The sequence below is a fragment of the Dromiciops gliroides genome, chromosome 1 (assembly GCF_019393635.1).
Source record: "Dromiciops gliroides isolate mDroGli1 chromosome 1, mDroGli1.pri, whole genome shotgun sequence".
NCBI lineage: Eukaryota > Metazoa > Chordata > Mammalia > Microbiotheria > Microbiotheriidae > Dromiciops > Dromiciops gliroides.
Genome location: NC_057861.1, coordinates 348,062,008 through 348,078,706, shown reverse-complemented (window position 1 = coordinate 348,078,706; position 16,699 = coordinate 348,062,008).

Sequence of the window (16,699 nt, the reverse complement as noted above, 5' to 3'; positions counted from 1 at the left end):
TTTACCTCAGGTATCTGTGTTGACCCTGGGCAAATCATTTAACCCTGTTTGACTTAGCTTCTTCATTTATAAAATGAGCTAGAGAATGAAATGGCAAACCACTCCAGTATCTTTGCCAAGAAAACCCCAAATGGGATCAAGAACAATTGGACACCACTGAAATGACTAAACAACAACAATAATGAAATCAATAGTGATTTATAGCATTTTTGATGACTATAGATAGCTTTGATTTCTTCTTCTGAAAACTGCCTGTTTATATCCTGTGATAAAATAATTATTAATAATGGATTTCTAATAGAAAACCAGACATCAGTTTTAGCTGCTCTCTTCCCCCTCTCTCCAGAAACTGGCCTGGGATGACCCCTCAGGTGAACAAAAGGAATGCATATTGATTCTTTTGTTTAGCTAGGGGAAGAAGCACCTAAACTTTGGAATTTGACCTAATACCACCCCTCAATTCATGTCAATCAATGGAGTTAAATGATGCTATAACCAATTAGCTTAGATCAGCGTATGGTGACCCGCCTCTATCTAAGGGGAATAAAACCCCTCCCAGACACACTCCTCTCCTCTCTCCCTCACTGCTCACCCTCTTGGCTCAGAAAGTTGGGTATGTAATTATTTAGGCCTGTAAACCTGTTGCTAGTGGGGAAGTCAGGGAGGCACACAGTCAATAATTTTCTAATATGTGATATTAATTAATAATAAATGCTTACTGCCAAAACTGTTGCAATAGCCATTAATTTATAAGTATCAATAATCTTAGAAAGCATAACCTAGCCACAAATAATTTCCTTCTCCATTGTAAAAGCTATTCTTTGCATACATTTTTTATGTGAGAAAAGTTTCCCCACCTTTCCCTTCCCCTTCTTCCAATGCATTCCCTCTTTCTCACCCCTTCAATTTTTTTTCCAGAGATCATTCCAACATAATTATTTCACACCCATACCATTTGTCTGTGTAAACTCCTTTTAAACTGCCAAAATAATGCTAAAGTTCTTAGTAGTTATAAGTATCATCTTCCCATATAGGAATGTAAACAGATTAACTTTGAGTCCCTTTCATGTTTACCTTTGTATGCTTCTCTTGAGCTTTGTGTTTGAATGTCAGTTTTTCTATTCAGCTCTAATCTTTTCATCAGGAATACTTAAAAGTCCTATATTTTATTAAATATCCATTTCCTTGATAATTTCTTGAAATATGACATCTAGATCCTTTCTTTGATCATGTCTTTCAGATAGTCCAATACTTCTTAAATTATCTCTCCTCCATTTATTTTCCAGGTTTGTTGTTTTTATGAGATATTTCACAGTTTCCCGTATTTTCTCTCATTTTTTACTTTGTTTTATTGTTTCTTGTTGTTTTATGGAGTCAGCTTCCATTTGCTCAGTTCTAATGTTTAAGAATTTATTTTCTTTGGTGAGATCTCGTACCTCTCTTTCCATTTGGCCTATTATGCTTTTTAAGGTATTATTTTCATCAGTATTTTTTGTGTCTCTTTTGCCAAGTTGTTAGTTCTCTTTTCATAATTTTCTTGCATCACTGTAATTTCTTTTCCCAATTTTTCCTCTATCAATCTTATCTCTTTCTCTCTCCCAGGAATTCTTCTTGATTTTGAGTCTAATTAGCATTTTTCTTTGAGGCTTTTTATGTAGCTGTTTCACATTGTTATTTCTTCTGAGTTTATGTCTTTCCTGCCACAGTAGCAGCTTTTTATGGATAAATTAATTTGTTGTTGTTGTTGTTTGCTCATTTTTCCAACCTATTTCTTGACTTTAAACTTTACGTTAAAGTTGGGTTCTGCTCATCCGAGGTTGAGGAGTCAATGTCCCAAGCTTCAGACTTCATGCTACTGTTTTGAATGTTTTTGGTGTTTCCAAGGAGCTGTTATCCTGGAAAAGGTATGCTCACTACTTTCTGGTCTGTGTTCTGGTCTTTACCCAGGAAGGGTTCCTGGTCCCTTGCATTTACTAGTACTCCTCTTTGCCTTAGAACTGTAAGCAGGGTCCCTGGTCCCTGGTGACTGACTACCAGTGTTCCTCTCTTCCCTGGAACTGCAACCCAGAACTACATATGGGCAATAGAGTTGCAAATCAGAGCCTACTCTACCCAGTGCCAGCAAATGGTCTTTTGTAATCTCTTTCTGAAATCCTACCCCCTTACCATCTCTGATCTGAGAGTTTCTAAAGCTGCTGCTGCTGCTTCATCCAATGTTGTGGATTCTGGACAGACTTCCACCATGGTGTCATAAAATTCTCCTGATCTTTTAATTTTTCTTGGGTTGGAAAAATGTCTCACCTCAACTTTGCATTAGCTCTGCTGCTCCAAAACTTTATTTGAGATGTTATTTTTAAATTGTTTGGAAGGGAATATTAGAAGAGTTCAGGTAGGTGGCTGTCCCTAATCCACTATCTTGGCCCTACCCTGAGTCTCTTTATTCTTTTTCTTTCTTTCTTTCTTTTTGTTTTGGGCAACGGGGGTTAAGTGATTTGCTCAGGGTCACACAGCTAGTAAGTGTCAAGTGTCTGAGGCTGGATTTGAACTTAGGTCCTCCTGAATCCAGGACCGATGCTTTGTCCACTGTGCCACCTAGCTTCCCCTGAGTCTCTTTATTGTTCTTAACTAGTGCTCTTTCTCCCATCATATAATTTCCCTGAGGGTTACCCAGATGGTGGTCTACCAATGACAGATAAAATGAGATTTCTTCATTTTAGCCTGTCAGCCATTACTTAAGCTATCACATGGATGCCCCAGTGAAATGAAATAGTTTCCATATCTTAAAAAAACTTGTCTTTTACTCCAAGAAGATGTATTATCTTAAATTTAAAAAGATAATATAGTATAATATACAGAGAGTTGGCCTTGGAGCCAGGATGATCTGAGTTCAAGTCCCTTCCTATACCCCATATTGGCTGTGTGATCCTGATGAAGTCACTTAACTCTTTAGCGCTCCAGGAAATTCTCTAAGACCACAAGTTACAGTGATAATGCTGACCTGCAATGATGATGTTACTTTATTTGGAAGTTCCCTATAAAGATGAATTCACAGGTCCAATCCCTATCTCCTATCTGAATCTTAAACCATCCAAAGATCCCTATAAAATTGCTTCAGAATATTTGGACTTTAAATGTGGTCTGCCAAAGTATCTTGCAGCATAAGTATTTTATACTTAGTTTGATATTTGAAACAACTGCAAATCAGTTCCATATCTACAACTCTTCAGGTCCATTCAAAATCTCAGTCATGGACCTTTCACAGGTAACCAATCAATTTGCAGACATACTCTTTGCAAGGCACTACATCTCTATGGTAAGTTTACCAAAGGAAACATCTGTAAGCAAACATCTATAGGAGAAGACATAAAAATACGAAGGGATCTGAAGGAAGTAAAAATAACTTACATTTTTTATGTGTTCTATGGTTTCCAAAGCTCTGTCCTCGTAACAGAGGCTACCTGGTATACTGACTAATGTGTTGGATTTAGAGATTCAAGAAGACCTGGATTGAACTGAACTGAGACAAAATGCCCCCAAAAGTATAATTCAAGCCTTCTTTACCTCCTGGATGGTTTGAAGCAGACATGCCCTAAGTTTCTGATTAGAGAGGTCCTGAGGCCAACGCATGCCCTATAAATATGACCCTCCATTCTTTACCTCTTTGCATTTGTTCTTCCTTGTTTTTAGATAAGGAAATATTAGAGATGACTATGACCTTGTGGGCTTTGAAGGGTGAGAGGAGCACCCAGGTTTCAGGAGCTATAATTTGTGGGCAGCCATACCTAATCTAGATATTCTATAGTGGATTGGCTAAAGACAGCCACAAGGGAGCAATTCTGCCCATTACCTGTATTCATTCAGAAAAATGAATGAGAGGAAGAAGAATATTTTATTAGAAACTGCTTTAAATTTGAGCCCACTTTCCCTAGTGGTTTAAAGGAGATTCAGTGTGACAAAAAGAGCAGAACTTGATGGAAAATTCAACATATAAGATCGAGGAGAAACACAAGGTAAATATTAAAGACTCAATAAGGTCAAACACTTTACTTTTTATATATGGAAATGTTATCAGTACCCTTATTACTATCATCATTATTTGGGTAGTTGGAAAGAAAGGCTTGGGCTGAGCTATGTATGATGGAATGATTCTAAAAAAAACTCTATAGGGATAGATAAAAAGAAGTAATTATCTCATACAAATGAGGCATGAAAGGAAGAATTGATACAGAAGAAGCAAATGGGGGGTAGTAGTCCTGGAACTTTACTCTCATTGGAAATGAGTTAAAAAAGGGGAACAACATATACATTTAGAAGGATTTTAAAATCTTATAAATTTTGAGAGAAATAAGAGGGTGAGGAAGTGACTTTTAAAAGGGTGTGTAGATTATAAATTAGGAGGAGTAGGGGATAAGGAGAACCTTTTAGAAAAATAGATTAAGGTGAAGGGTGGGGGAGAGGATAAGGGAGGCACTCTAATTGGGATGGATAGATTAAGGAATAGGAAGACAGGGTAGCAGGTAGAAGTAAATTAGATAACTAAGGAGGGATAGAGTAAATAGAGCAAGGATAGTGAGGAAAAATAGGATGGAGAGGGATACATAAGAAGTAATTATAACTTTAGAATGTAAATGGAATGTATTTACTGATAAAAGGGAAAAGGGATAATAGAATGGATCAAAAATCTGAATTCAACAATATGTTACTTTCAGGAAACAGAATAAAAATGAGAGATACACACAGAGAGAAAATAAAGAACTGGAGTAGAATTTATTATGTAAAAAAGAAATCATGATCTCAGACAAAGTTAAAGCTAAAATAGATTTAATTAAAAGAGAAAATAGGGAAACTACAGTGTGTATCACTATTATTCAATATTGTTTTAGACCAGTTAAAATAACTAGAAAGTACGAAATATCTAATAGCCTCCCTGTCAAAACAGACATGTGAACTACATGAACATAAACAAAACAAAATAAAAAATTATTTATACAAATAAAGTCATGTTCATGGGTAGGTAAATCCAACATAATAAAAATGACAAATTTACCTAACTAATCTATTTATTCAATGCCATCCCAATTAAATTACTAAAAAAAAAAATACTGAGTTAGAAAAAATAATATAATTCATTTAGAAGAACAAAAGTTCAAGAATTTCAAAGAAATTAAGGGAATAAAATGTAGAGGAAGGAAATTCAGCAATACTATACCTTAAAGTCTATTATAAAGTGAGGGCATTGTTGAAGTGTAAAATGGATCATTTTGATTTTTTTAAATTAAATTTTCTTATATAAATCCAATATAGTCAAGATTAGAAGGAAAGCAGAAAATTGGGGAAAAACTTCATAATCTCTCAGATGGGATATGATTGTGATAGAATACTGATGTGATATAAAGAAGAGTTGGTTGATCTGGAAAAACATGGAAAGACTTGGACCTAAAAAGGAAGATGCTATCAAACTCCAGAGAAAGAACTGACAAATAGAAATATGCATAGTATGGTCTTATTTGTGTGTATGTATGTATGTATGTTTGTATGTATATGTGTGTTTATATATATGTATATATATAAATATTTGAGCTTAATTGTAGCCTTCTCTAGAGGAGGGGAGAAGAAAACATAAAATAAAAAGTACAGCAGAGAGCAAAGGAAAACTTGGAAGCACAGAAAATCTAGGTTTCTTTGAAAACAATATATAGGATTTATAACATAGGTTTTAGTTAAATGGAAATTTATTGTTTTATATTTACTTCTCCCTGTTATGTTCTGATGTGTACATGGAATTTTTTTCTATTTTTGTTTTGTATTTAAGATTAAAATGAATGAAAATTTTTAAAAAATTAAAAAGGGATAAAGGAGATTCTGCCCCTGGATGCTATTGGGAAATGTTTGTATTTTTGTTACTGCTTTCTTAGTAAACATCTCATATAAAAGTTAATAGATAGGGACAGCTAGGTGGCACAGTGGATAAAGCACCAGCCCTAGATTCAGGAGTACCTGAGTACAAATCCAGCCTCAGACACTTAACACTTACTAGCTGTGTGACCCTGGCCAAGTCACTTAACCCTCGTTGCCCTACAAAAAAAAAAAGTTAACAAATGTAACTTGATTAAATAATAATGGGACCCTAATCACTAGTTATTGATATTGTAGAGAACACATGGTATCATCTCTCACAAATGCTCCTTTTTCTTCTCTGACGTTGCCACTAACCTAGTGGCTCTTATTACCCCACCTCTAGACTACTGAAATAGCATTCTGGTTTGTTTCTCTACCACAAGTCCATCCTCCACTAAGCCGTGAGATTTAAGGAACTTGGTAGTTTTCATGAAAACTTGTCACTGATGGAGTGTGTAACACCTCTTCTCAATGCCTTGTTAAAGTTAGCTATAAGTAAAAAGAACTTACTGTTTCATCAGCTCAAGATCAAAAGAGAAGCTGTTTTGCCCATCAGGACAACAGTGAAAACTAGAAGGGATGCAAGCTAACAGAGAAGTGGCTTTGTGTGGTACATATTGTTCTTGAATAATCAAGATATCAAGGCTAGGAGTTCAGGCAGGCCTCACTATAAATGCTAGTCTGAAAGGGGAAGATGCTCAAAGTTTCTGGCCAAAACAGAAAACAGAAAACAATTGCTATTTACATTCATGGGAGGAGAGAGTAAGGCTGATGACTTTTCAAAGTTCTGCCTCCCTTAAATCCCATTCACAAGCAAGTCAAGACATTACCCTTGTGATGTCACTGGTCCTTTTTGGGAACAAAAGATGAAAAACAAACAAAAAAATTCCAGGGGTTCCCCATCACCTTCAGGATCAAGTATAAAAATGTCTATTTGGCATTCAAAGTCCTAATAACCTGGACCCTCCTCATCTTTCCAGTCTTCTTACATTTTCTACCTCCTATCCCTCCATATTCTGCATCCAGTGACACTGAACTCCAATGCTGTTCCATGAACATGACATTGCATCGCTCACCTCCAGGCATTTTCTCTGGCTGTCCCTTTTGCCTGGTGTCCTCTCCTTCCTCACCTCTGCCTCCTAGCTTCCTTCAAGTCTTAGCTAAAATCTCATCTTCTACAGGAAGCCTTTCCCAACCCAATTTAATTTTAAGGCTTTTCCTCTCTTGACTATTTCCAATTTATCCTGTAGATAGCTTGCTTGTATATAGTAGTTTGAATGTTGTTCCCCCCCTTAGATTGTAAACTCTTCCAAAGTGGGGACTGTCTTTTACCTTTTTTTTGTTTGTTTGCATCCTCAGCAATTACCACAGTGCCTAGCATGTGTAACGATTGGAATAACGCCACCTGCTGGATACTAACTGTAGAAGAGTTCTGCCCATGAAGCGAAGGTCTTTGAGGGCAAGACCAGGAGTCTTTGGTATCAGGAAGTGACGCGGACTAGTGGGAGGAGGAAGGAGGAGACGGAGGGCTCTTCCTTTTGGACTCTGGCGGAGAGCGGAGCTAGAAATGTGCTCTCCCTTTAATAGATAGGAATCTAGGCCTTTCTTTTTCTTTACCAAATTCTTATTCTCCTTAATAAATGCTTAAAAGCCTAACTCTTGCTAAAGCTTATAATTTATTGGCGACCACTCATTAAATAGTTTAGACAGTTTAGCTAGAATTTTAGCCCTTAACACATGTAATAGGCACTAAAAAAGTATATTGGCTGACCAAAAAAGATGCTGAAGGTGAATGAATTAGAGAAAGATCCACTACCATCTTCCCAATGGTACCTCATAGAACCCTGAAGGGAGATGTGATTTAGCTAGTATTATCATTCTGAGGGGGGAGGAGTTGGGATAAGAATCCCCAGGGTTTATATGAAAGAGGGGGAGAGAGAGGGAAGATTCTAGAAGAAATTGTGAACCATTTCTAGTGCTCCAAAATTCCTGTATTCAGCCCTGAAGAAATCACTAACACTAAAGTGTAAAGAATAATAAATTCAATCACATCACTCCTAGCTGACTCCAATGGAGCTATGCTCATCATCACTCATCTTGTCCTTGTCCTTTTCCACTTTCCTCATCTTCATCTGAAGGTCAATAATAAGCATGTTTATCTGGAGCTACCAAAAAAAAAAAACCCTCTAAGTCTTCACCAAGAAGGTAAGAAGATCTGAAAGAGCTAATTATTAAGGGTCCTATTTCCATGTTATGGAGAACTCCAGGTTTAGGTATTTTTCACTGCCACTGACCAACCCTATCAGAGCCAAACCATACACACAAACATTTTCCAACGTTACAGGAATCGACAGTTTTCCCTGTCATGATCACTAACACCATGGCAAAAATCAATCTTGACAGGGCATTAAAACACTAGAGAAAACAGCACATCAGAGCTGAATTACCTTCTTTGGGGGGAGCTGCTTGCTGGAAGAAACAAGCCAAATCCACCCGGGGGTGGGGAATAACAAGGTTTCATTAAAAGTGCCCTGATTCTGACTGGAGAGATTTCCCAGACACTGTTTCAATAGAAAAAGGGTGGAGGTGGGTGGAGGTTCAAGATTGTTATGGATTATCATTGCTATCCTTTTTTACATTCTATTTTTAAAACTGGGCACAATGTTTCTCTCCTAGAATTAGCTTAATTCATAACCTTAACTTAGAGAGCCACCCTCTGACTTGAAAAGAAATCACTCCTTCACAAAAGCAGCATGTAGGGCCTTCCCCCAGCAACTGAGGAGAGAGGGAAAGTAAAGGGAGTGTTTGTTTTTGCTGCACTGGAATAAAAGCAAAGCCTGATACAAGAGTGCCCTCTCTCTCTGGCAAGCCTGCTTAGCAACAGAAAATATTTCAGCCAGAGTCTAGAAATAATGTGCTTGGTGCTTGAAAATTTAAGTTCTCAGTCTGCATGCTGCCTGCAAATGTAGAGCATTTCATAAATGAGCATCAACAGCCAGGGAAGTGTCTCCTCTGATGAGCTGCACAGTGGGTCAGATAATACAAAAGGAGCCAAAGCAACTGCAAGTTTGGCCCGGATACAGGCGAAGGAGTCACCCCATAGATCCAGAGCAACAAAATCGCAAACTGTAAGGTAATTTGCCTACACAGTCTTTTATCTATGAATAGTCAATGGACAGATGGGTTTAAACACAGAACTTAAAAACATTTAGGAAACTTTGTAAATCTTAAAGCATTATAGAAATATGAATCACTATCTCCTCCTCCAGACCCCTCAATGTTTTCACAAGTCTCTTTTTGTTAAAAGTACTCCCCACTATGAACCAATAAAATTAATGATCCTACAGATAAAATGTCTGATTCTTTTATTGCAAAGTCCTTAACAACTTTTGAGTTTCAAATTTGAAATTCAAAAAATTACCTTTGAGACTAAACTTTTATACTGTTATTCATAGCCCCCCCCCCCCCGCCAGCTAATAAAGCACTTTTTGTAAACCCTTGAAATACTGAAGTTTTGTTATATATTTGTTTCTGATTGGAGGGGAAGATATTGGAGAAAATTGGGGGAATGGAAAGGTTAAACTCACAAAAGCAAGTGTAACTCCAGAAATATTTACTGAACTTCTATCAAGTGTAAAATGATGTTCTAGATGTTGTGGGAAACACAAATATCAGATACAACCCCTTTCCTATGAAAACTGTTTAGGTTGCCTAATGAGGAGAAAACCAGTTTGGGGGGTGGGGAGGAAGAGGAAGAGGAGGGGGGGAAGAAAGAGGAGGAGGAGGGGCAAAGGAAGAGGATGAGGATGTGGAAAGGAAGAGGAGGAGGAGGAAGGGAGGAGATGAGGAGCAGCAGCAGCCAGTCACCACCAGGGACAGAACACATAGAAGCCTTCTAAGCTCTGACAGCTGCTTCCACTACTTATCTGGGAACCTTCTAATTTAAAGAGAGGCAGAGTTGAGCAGACTGGCTGGAGAAATGCTGGAGCAGCTGCTGAAAGGTCACTGAAAGAAAACTAACTCCTGCTGCTGTGAAGAGCTAAGATGGTTATTGTTCTAGTGTCATCTACACCCTCAGGAAAGATGCATATGTTTCTTTTGATTTCTCTGGTTTCAGAGGCAAAACCAGGTTTTGCATCTTCTTTGTTGTAAGCTGTTGCTTTGGTATAAGAGGAGGCTTGGAGCTGATTGGACAAAGAATACTATTGCAGGTCTGAGGACTGACAGTTTTTTGGCTTAAGGAACTTCTTGTCACTAACAGAGTGTAACACTTTTTTCCCCCTCAGTGTCCTGTTAAGGGAGTCTGTGAGAAAAAAAAATAATTTATTGCTTCATCAATTCAAGAAGAGAAGCAGTTCTGCCCAGCAGGAGAATAAGGACCAGACAAGAAGCAGCTAGCAGAGAAGTGTCTCTGTGTGGTTCAGATTGTTATTTAAGGGACTAAAGAATCAAAGTTTGCAGTCTAGGATTATGAACTTCTCTGGGAATATGAGTTTTCCCCTCATGAATCTCCATACTGGGTTTCTCTAAGTTTGTATCTAATCTTCCTCATGGACATTGGATTATTGGTGAGAAAGTGTGACTAATGATTAACAATTACTGTGGTTCTTGTTCCTTTTCTTCCATAAATTCTCCTTGGAGGATCTACCAAAAATTCTGCATGTCTTCCTTTAGGTTTTAAACATTGTGCAGATTCCATTGTAGAAAACATGTCTACATTTTATCATTTGGTCTTACTACTTGTCAGTTCCTTTTCCAATGAAATATTTCCTGGAAGATATTTTTTATGCCACTTATTGTACACAACTTATATTCTGTAGCCTTTTGGTATCTACCATACATTTCTCCATTGGCCTTTGAGTTACTCACAATTTAGATTCTTTGAAGACTGTGAAAAACATATCACATGTTTTGAGAATAGTCAACAATCCAGTTTTTCTAGAATATAGAATAATAGAAAGGAATAATATAAAGGCTAGAGAGGGTGATATTAGAATATAGAAAGCCATGCAAAGGAATTTAAACTTTATTTGGAAGACAATAATTCAGGAGCAATAGCTACTCAAGATTTTGAGCAGAGGACATGAATGAAGTGATATGAACAGAGTAGTTAATCCAATCAAGAACATATATCAGATCAACTCCTTATTGAGAAACTGGGAAATCAAAGAAAAAAAAGTCATTTTCCCCCCAGACCATGTAGGCTTGAGAAGAAAAGACAGAGCTTCCTGTGAACACTGGAAACTGGACCTAGCCAGGAAGGTACTAGGTTTCTAGCACTAAACAACTGGGGCTGTGTCATAGGGCAGTGAAACATCCTAGACCTACCATGGCAGGACTTGAAGCTGTGTAGGAACAATATAAATGCCAACTGAGTTACAGATGCAATTTAGATTGAGAAAGGGACCTGAACCTAGAAGATGGTGAACCAGGGCTAGGGGCAGTTGTGGGCTTAAAGCTGTGTACTGAGCAAGGAATGGGAATTTAAGTGAGCAGTAGCTGTGTGACTCTGACCCCAAGAGTACAGTGGGTTCTCAGACCTAACCTCAACCTATATCTGAAACATGTAATAGAATAACCATGGAAAGGAACTCAGACCAAAGGGGAGCCAAGAGTTCTTCACACTTAACCTACAGAGTCATCCCACTAGTTAATGGTAGTTGAGCCCAGCAGCAGTCTACTAGAACTCCATATGGAACAAGCCTACCATTGTGTTGCTCAGACTTGAACCCAGGTCAAGAATTTGCAGCTAAGTAGTCAGGGCAGCTTGGTGGCACAATGGATAAAGCACTGGCCCTGGATTCAGGAGGACCTGAGTTCAAATCTGACCTCAGCACTTGACATTTAGTAGCTGTGTGACTCCGGCAAATCACTTAACCCTCAAATCACTTAACCTGCAAAAAAAGGAAGGAGGGAAAGAAGGCAGGAAGGAGGGAGGGAAAGAAGGCAGGAAGGAGGGAGGGAAGGAAGGCAGGAAGGCAGAAAGAAAGAAAGAAAGAAAGAAAGAAAGAAAGAAAGAAAGAAAGAAAGAAAGAAAGAAAGAAAGAAAGAAAGAAAGAAAGAAAGAAAGAAAGAAAGAAAGAAAGAAAGAAAGAAAGAAAGAAAGAAAGAAAGAAAGAATTTGCAAAGTCAGAACAAGATAGATTCTGACTGTTTTGGATCAGATCATTTGGACACACTGAAAGCTTATAGATCCTTTAACCTGAACTACCTCTGAGATCCTTGAAGAACATGGCACTACATACCCAGGAAAAGTAGCACCAACAAGATGCAAGAGAAAACCAAACACATCCAGAAATTTCCTCCAGAAGCATGCAGAGAATGGTGTACATGGAAGTAAGACTAGAAAAATTAGTAAACGAATGAAGAATCCCAACACAAGGTGTTATTACCATATGAATTGTGATAGAAATGACCAAGACACAAACTCAGAATAAGAGAGTGAATGACTTTAAAATATCTTCAAGCAAATGCTCAAAGTAAAACACAGTTTGGCATAAATTCTACTAGAATTCTTAGAAGAAATGAAGCAAAACTTTTAAAGAATTGAAAATCATTTCATAAGTAAAATGAAAACACTCAAGGAAAGAGCTGGAAAAGAAATGGGAACTATCAAGGAAAGATATGGAAAAAGAATTAACAGATTAACCCAAAAGGTACAACTCTTTACCTGAGCAACAGACTCCTTGAAAATTACAATAGAAGTTAATGACTCCATGAGTCAACAAGAAATATTAAAGAAAGTAAAAAAAAAAAACCTGGAAAAAATAGAAGAAACAACTGACCTATAAAACACATTAAAGAGAGAAAATTTAAGGATCATTAGACAACCTAAAAAAACTATGACAAATAAAGCATAAATATCATATTTAAAGAAATCAGAAAATAAGGGAATTTAATGAACAAACATTTATTGAGCATCTGATATAGGCATGGCACTATGTTAAGCCCTGAGGACAGAAAGATTAAAAAATAGAAGTCATAGTCCTTGTACCCAATTAGCTCATGATCTAATAGATTATAATGGAACAAAATTATCTTTTCCACCTCCAAGATTGTATGACTCTTAGAGAAACCACTGTAGTTTTAAAAATAAAATTGAGACAAAAGGAACTTTTTTCCCCTAAAGCTATGAAGAGAATTTGGATGTTGAACAAATTAAAAGAACAAATCTAAAGAGAAGATAGAAAGTTACCAGATCAACTTTACTTTTCAGTTCTAAAATGTGTTCTTACTTATATTATGTGCTTTGTTTAATTATTAAGTTTTCAAGCGTAACTGAATGAAACGATATTTTTTGCAGGAAAAAAAGTCAATTTTCTCTTATAATTCTTAGAAATGTGCTTCCTCTTTAGACCTGTGTAATTCTCTACTGCCACCTACTGGTATATGTTATGAAATTTTAAAGAGAATAAATGTAAGGGAAACAGATTTTTATAGTTTTCAAACTAATATTACAGCTGGTGACAAACTGTGGCAAAAAAGAAACAAAAGCAGAGGAAAAGAGACAATTAGAAGGTTAATAATGTTAAGCAACACAAAAATTGAATAAACCCAAAGCAAGTTCACAACCAATTTACAGAGTAAGATTTTCAAATTTGAAAAGGTCTCTCCTTAGATAACATGTAGCCCAATTGGTACCTGAACTCTAGAAATACCATCTGCAATGTCCCTGACAAGTGATCATCCATCCTCTACTTAAACATCTTAAATGATAGGAAAATCACTATCTGTTATGGCAGTCCATTCCTCTTTTGGTTAGCTCTAATTGTTAGGAACGTTTTTTTCCTTACATCAAGCCTGTATCTGCAATCTCAAATCAAGGCTCATTTTCCCTACACCTAGGGTCAAACAAAACAAATGTAATTCCTCTTTCAAATAAAAGTCCTTCAAATCATAGACCAGTAACCTTGACTTCAGCTCCCGGAAAAATTCTTCATTGTTCTTGGTATATAGAAATGGAAGCAGCAATAAATAATAGCATGGCTTCATCAAGTGCAGATCATGCCACATTAACTACATTTTCTTTTTTCCAACAGCTCCCTAGAATGTAAGGTCAGAGGCGTATTAGAGACACATAGCATATGTAGCATCTCCTTGACAATGCTTGATGGAAGAGCCTTCCACTGCAGAGCATTCCCAAGGGAGTGCTGCACATAGATGTCAGCAAATTGTGGACAGTGTGTCATGCTGTCCTTGTATGCAAGATGTAGAGAGATGGATAAAAGATAGGACAAATAGGTGAATTTAGAACTAGTTGAATGAGTCACAAATCATGATGTGGTTGCCAAAAAAGGTAATGAAATCTTGGGCTACATTGAGAGGCAGCTTCCAGAAATAAGGTGGTAATTGTCCGATTCTCTTCTGCCTTCATCAGACCTTATCAAGGGTATTTCAGTTCTTCAATGAAGGTTTTATTTAAAGACATGGAAAAGAGCAGACAGGGAAAACAAAATGAGAATAAACTCTTTTTTACTCTGACAGCCCTTCAAATGTTCAAAGTCTATACTTCTCCAGATTAACCATTGCCAATCAGCTGATCCTTCTATGGCATGGTGTCTAGTCTTTTCGCTAACCTAGTCAACTTCCTCTGGAAAAAATGCATACCTATTATTTAGGACCAAGTATTCAATTTAATCAAATTCAACATTTTTAAAGTTATTGCTATGTCCAGGGCATTGTTAAGCCCTGGGGATACAAAGAAAAGGTCCTTGTTTTCAAGGAGTTAACATTCTACTGTAAGTATTCTACTGTATTACATTATATCGTAAGTAACCACAACAGTGGTTGTTCTTGCCTTTCTTCTCTAAATCACATGCTTCCACCTTACAACTTAGTGGAGCAGGGGAAGGAGAACTGGATTTGGAGTCGGAGGACCTGTGTTCAAATCCCACTCTCTGTCTGTGTGACTTTGACTGACTTACATGTCCATGGGTCTCAGTTTCCTCATATGGGAATTGAGGAGGTTGAATTAGATAGCCTTTGAGGTCCTTTCTAACTCTGGGTCTATGATCCCTTCTAGCTCTAATTGTATTATCCTATGAGTCAATGAATCCACTAGCCAAAGTATGGATTCCTTTTTTGCCTCTTCAATGGCAATTTATTGTAGTTGTTACTTTGAAATACTTGTTCCATTCTTTCCTGGAAATGTTTGTTTCCATTTTCTCTACACCTATACACACAGTTGTTAATTGATTCTGACAGAACGCTCTCATGGGTCACTGGGAAATTCCTCTTGACCTCCATATTTGCTAAAAGTAAGAACTTAAGTTTTTATTGTTAAGTCTCATGACCAACTGCTTCTCTGTCATGTCTGTTTATTCCTTGTAAGCACTCAACTGCTGAGAGCTATTAAAGGAGTTTTATCTATTTATTGAAGGCTTTTCTCACAAGATGAACTAGGTGTCTGAACAATCTTTGATTGGCCATTCCCAAGTTCCAAGTGACACTGCCAAGGTCCCAGGGTAAAGAGAACTGTTCTGCATCTGTCATCTGTGAGAGAGTCTCAAGTAGATTCCAGCCATTTAAAAACTCTTCCTACCTCTTCTAGAAGCCGCTGGTAATATATTGGAATAGCACAGAAACTTGGAGTCAGGAACATCTGAGTTCATTTTCAGCCTTAGATACTTAGTAGCTATGTGACCCTGGGCAAGCCACTTGGATTCTCTTTGCCTCACTTTCTCAACTGCAAAATGGAGATCATAATAGCAACTACTTCTGAGGGTTCTTGTGAGTATCAATTGAGGTAATATGTATGAAAGTGCTTGCCACAGTGCTTGCATATAGAAGGAGCAATATAAATGCTTAATCCTTTCCCTTCCCCACCTCCCCACTTTGCAACCCTTTTTGCTATCCAGATTGTAGGAGTTCTCTCTGAGAAGTAATGTAAGGGTAGCATTTGGCACCTACATGATCTTGTATCCATTCAAGTACTGACATTGTAATTTAAGGTAATTTATTCCCATCGTAAAGAATAATAGAAGTAGAGACCTTTAAGCTGCTATAATCAAGATAAAAAGCATTATTAGGTAACTTATCCACTTCTTACTATATTCTAGGTAAAATTATTTTCTTTTCATTTTTCCTTATAGTTACAATTTTCTAACCACTTTTATTGTACTATTTCTGAAAAAGGAAGCTTAAAATAGGAAAGACTAAGTTAGAGACTTTGTGGGTAAAGCAGGTTCTTGAGCTGTAAATCTACAAAAGAATATAATACTTCTGACTATCCTCACCCCCACTCTGCACTCCCTTTTTTCACCCTTCCTTCCTTCCTTCCTTCCTTATCCTCCTCCCCTCCTACTCTCCTGCAGGGTTAAATAGATTACTCCTCCCAATTGGGTATGAATGCTATTCCCTCCATGAGCCCACTCCGAGAAGATCAAGGTCCCTGAGCTAATTCTGTGTTCTAAATTTTTCTTCCTCCCTCCCTCCTCAACCTTCCCTATGAGATCAAGCAATTGACAATTCCTTAATCTGAAGTTTTGGGGGGTTTTTGACTATTTTCTCTCACAACTAGCTAATGTGGGAATTTTTCCATGACAACTCATGTATAACTTATTTTGAATTGCTTGAGTTCTTGTGGGTGGGGGTGGGGGTGGGAATGGAAATGGAGGGAGGAAGAGAAGTTGGAACACAAAGTTTTTAAAAATTGATGTTAAAATTTGTTTTTACATATATTTTGGAAAATAAAATTATATTTAAAAAAGAATATAATAAATTACTTTCAGAAAATATTGGTATCAATCAAAGCTGGGGGAAAAGATATGGTACATATGATGGGAAATTGAAGGCATTATAA